Raw genomic sequence first — 4771 nt, forward strand, 5'->3', positions numbered from 1 at the left:
CATTTGGAGCCCAAGGATTGGCAAGTTCAAGAGACATTTAACAATTCTAATGCATATTTCAGGTTACTCACTTAACCAAACAATATGCTCTAAGAATTTATTCCCAAAACAAAAGTACGTCTTAATGTAAGACATAGAATAGCACTATCTGAATAAAAATATACTGAAAGAAGCAAGATTATACTTTTCCCTACCCCGTTTTTCCACATGTGGACCCAAGATTTGTTGAATTGAATTTGTGGTTAATTCAGAATACAACTAAAACTTAAATTATAAATCATCACAGCACTGCACAGATGATCTGATCATCTTTCATAGCAGATCAGAACACAGATGGCTGACTTTCTGCAGGATTTCTGATAGAAATCCAGTATAGCTGGTTTTGAGTTTCACACATTGACACTTAATTGCTATAACCTTCTTATCCAGAAGTTGTGATCCACATGCAGTCCATCCACAATGAGTGCAGCAAATCTGAGGTAGTCAATCCTTAAAAAGTTTCAGTATCTGAATACAAAAAGATTTTGACATGACCAGCTGCAGGTTTTGTGTGCTTTTTTGTACTTTCAGAGTAATTAAGAAAGAACACTGCTGAATCTAGTTCACACATGTATGACAATGAAAATTCCCCTAAGTGCAATACTCAAGGAGAGCAGTAGTGACATTTTAAAATTCCATAGTACAATACAGCCTGTTACTGGCATCGAGAGGTCTGCATTGGATGCTGTAGCTCCAGATGACGAATGCCTGTTCAGGATGGTTAGCTGTGTCCTAGTTATCTTAGAAGGGTAGCAAAGAATGGTTAGTAAAGACCATTCCTTATTGGTACTATGTGTGGCTGCTTTTTTGATGTTCAAGCACAGCATATTGATTGTCTAGCTAAAGTTTAAGTATGTGTTTTTTTGAAACCTCATCTCTACCTCTATTTTTTCCCTTTATTATTATTATTTACACATTCAATTGCTCTACATTTAGATTGTAAAGAGACTTTACCCAGCATGATATACATCTCAGTCAAGTTGAGAATACTATACACATCCTCATCAACAGATAATAAACCATATCTGGGTCCCACAAATATCTTGCCTCTCCATTTTTCCCCCAAATTACCTTTCCTCTATTTTTGTGTCTTACTAATTTAAAGCTCTTCATTTCTATATCCCTCCTGCTATCGACATGCTTGGCAGTGAACTGCAGCAATGGGAACTGTGTGTCACTGTATATCTCTGGCGGTCCTTGAGGGTGATTTTCTGTTTGTGGTTATCTGGGCCTCAGGAGGACTACACTCAGGAGGACTATACACACCCTAATCATAGCCAATTTTGGGGTTTCTACAACAATAATTGGAGCAGGAGGTGCTTGTACCAGAGCTACTTTTATTCCAGGAACCAGAAGATTTTTCCACACCACTACCACCGCCAAATCCTCCACCTTCTTCCAATTTTTACTGCACCTTCTCTCTTTTCACTATCTTCTTCCATGTAACTGATTAGCATTGCCTGAACTCTGAAGCCATTATAATCAACCTGTTTTTGTTCACATTATTTCCACTCATCTTTGCCCATCTTCATGACCTTGGTGGGTGCCCCAGGGCCCTTGGATCTGGAGTCAGCTCTCCAGCCATTGCCCTGTGAGGCCAACAGCCCCGCGCTGCCGCCCGCTGTGCCTGAGGCTCTGTTGCTTCCTTGCACTGACTGCCTCTTCTGCAGCTCCTTCCTCTTGTCCCTCTTGGTAAAAAAAGTTTTCCCAGCTCCGCTCCTCTGCCTCAGCCAAGGCCACAGCCTTTCCGGCCTACATGGGTGCCACCAGCAGTGGGCGCTGCCCTTAGGACTCCGAGCTGGAAGTTGAAGCTGGTTCTCAGCTCACGCTGTCGGGCCCGGGAACGCTTCTGCCCTGTAGAGTCCATGAGGCCTGTGTGGCAGGTGGCTCCCTGGATCTGCTGAGCGGTGTCCTGTACACCGAGAGCACGCCCAAGCCTGCCCGATCTCCAGCTGCTGCTGCAACCCAGTGCAGGATTCCAATCGCCCAACAGCCAGAGAGGGAGAGGAGCCTGTGGGTCAGATGTTCCTGCAAGAGGCGCTATTCTATCTTAAGAGAAAACATTAAATCCAGATGTACTTAATAGACAGTAAACATGCAATGTGTTCTCTGAAAGCCAACAAAGTCCTCAATACCTGTAACTTGGAGGTGATGCAGAAGGCAGACACATACCAAAAGTATTTATGACCAATTTAGCTATAAAATACCCCCTGCTTGCTTGGCTCAATAATACACTGATGTTTGAGCAGTGAAAAAATACCGCTAAAAATCAATGTTGAGACAAATACTTGAAGAGCTTTGCTAATGCTTTCAAAGAAAAATTCTTATTTAATTTATCCATAGTGGCAAAATATGTATTTATTTTGGACCAGAATAAAATAGACAGTAGCTTCACAAACACACACTTTAAGAATTATTTTTAAAAATTAATTCAAGAAACTAATCTTCCCCCCACACACACAAACACACACACACACACAAACACACGTTAAATATTATTTTAAAAAATTCTTTCTAGGGGCCAGGTTGTTGAGTAGTGGAAATGTTGCCAGACTCCCACATGGCCTACATTGCTGAATTCCCACGTAGTTGACCATGGTTCAACCTGGTAGCTTGCTTTCCCACTTTCTCTATCTCTCTCTCTCTCTATCTTTCTCTCTCTCTCTCTGTGTTTCTTTCTGGTCAGACTTAAATAGTAATAATGGTAATTAAAATTAAATTAAATAATTATTTTTTAGAGAGATATTTTGCTATAGGTCATGTGCACTCACCAGAGAGACAGAGAGAGAGAGAGTGAGAGAGAGACAGAAAGCAAGAAGTCACCCCCTGAGGTGGATGACCACATCACAATTCTTTCTCCTTTATTCTGCTCTTGGGATCTTGTGCACACATGTACACGTGCCCAGCATGAGTTTCAAGTCACCAGGACTGGACTTGAACTGTGATACACCAGTGGGAGTTTAGCAAAGTAACCATTATGCTATCTACTTCTCCCTAAAAAACTATTATTTAACACTCAGAACTTAGCTACAGAATTAACACTCAGAACTTCACTACAGGAATGATGGGATGAGTGGGTACAAGTGAAGGTGTGGTTAAGAGGGAATTTCAAATGCCAAAGGAAACATGAAAATCCCCAGACACAGAGCACATAGTGACAGCAATAAGCTGTGAAGGTCAGGAATCTGCTAAAGCAGGGGACAGAGGGGAGACTTGAAATTTTACTTGTTGTTTCACATAATAGTGTCTTAATTTAAAAATTATAGTTGCTTGACATATTTATTTAGTTATTTTAAGTAATTATTTATGAAATGATATTTATTATTATTATTTTCAATTTGCTATATGGCAGGTGTGCTCACCAGAGAGTGATAAAGAGAGAGGAAAAATTATAAAGCAAGTCTTCAGGCTTGGGAATTGAGCTCCAGTTGGCCACATGGGAGCCAGCACTTTAATTATTATACATATTCCTGATTCCTGGTTATGCATATTTACTTTTTAAAGAAATATTTTTTTCCAATTTTTAAATCCACAGAAGTTAGTTTTGAATTATCCTCCTATACTCCACCTGTAAATACCAGGAGGTAAGCAGGGATTCTGATGGTGAATTTTTTTAGATGTTTGTGTACTCTCCAGAGAGAGAGAAACAGAGAGCTTGAGAGGAAAAGTGAGAAATCACCTCCCAGAGAGAATGGCCGCATTACAATCCCTTCTTCTCCATTATCCTCCAGGAATCTTGGACACACACACACACACACACACACACACAAACCCAGCATGATTTTCAAACTACTGTGTCTGGGACATGAGCCATAGTCAGCCATATGGGAGTTCAGCAATGTCACCACTATGCCATCTGCTGGCTTCCTGATGATTTGTATTAAACAATGGGACTGTAGGTCTTGGTCTTCTGTAACTCCCCAGTGCTTGTGTGAAGCAGTTGAATAACCTGCAGTGGGAGCAGAGGCCTGAGGACAGTGACTGAACTCAGGCCAGTCTTGAGCCTGCAAAGGTGGGAAAGGAAGGTCTCTGGTGCATTCCAGGCAGCTCCCTCCCCTGTGTGTGGCCTCCAGCTGCTCAGACAGCTACAGAAGGAGGTTGACATTGAGAAGCTCCTAAGCCCTGTAAACCAGAAGACCAGGTACAGAAGTCCCATGGATTCTGTCCTTTCTGTGGTTGTCACTCTGGTCACCTTGTGGCAAAATTCTAGACAGTGTTTGGGTCTGGACAACATACAGTCCCTGAGTAGATTGTGTATGTGAAGAAAATCTCTAAGGGCAAACTTACAAAAAGACTCACTTGGATTGTCTGCTAGAGAAAGGGTTTCTGAACTTCGCAGTTTACTTAGGTAAGAACCTGCTGATAGAAATAAAGATGATAAATATGAGATTATTTTTGTACATGAGGAGGTTTAGGAGGGCATGAGCTCCTAGAGTTAAATCCCTCACTTTCTATCTCTTTACAGGGACTGACCCATTCTGGGGCTTCATTTCAGCATCAAAATCTGCATCCCATTTTGGGAATCTGTTTTACTATCTGGGTGTGGGTTTTCAGTGGATGAACCAGGCTGGTGATGTAAGAAAGTGCAAATGTGTGCTTTTATTCACTTTTTTTTAATATTGCCATTGGGCACCTGCACTCACTGGGGAGACAGAGAGTAGTAAAGAGAGAAGTCACCCCCTAGGGGGATGGCCATGTGGCAATCCCATATTGTCTATTTTTCTCTTAAGAT

At 41.5% G+C, this 4771-nt stretch overlaps 1 pseudogene; it reads right to left on the minus strand.

Moving 5' to 3' along the window:
• Positions 1-828: 828 nt before the first annotated feature.
• Positions 829-4771, minus strand: part of LOC102487825 (protein CDV3 homolog) — a 44971-nt pseudogene continuing 41028 nt past the window's right edge.

This window comes from Tupaia chinensis, unplaced genomic scaffold (assembly GCF_000334495.1).
Source record: "Tupaia chinensis unplaced genomic scaffold, TupChi_1.0 Scaffold144487_1, whole genome shotgun sequence".
NCBI classification, from domain to species: Eukaryota; Metazoa; Chordata; class Mammalia; order Scandentia; family Tupaiidae; genus Tupaia; species Tupaia belangeri.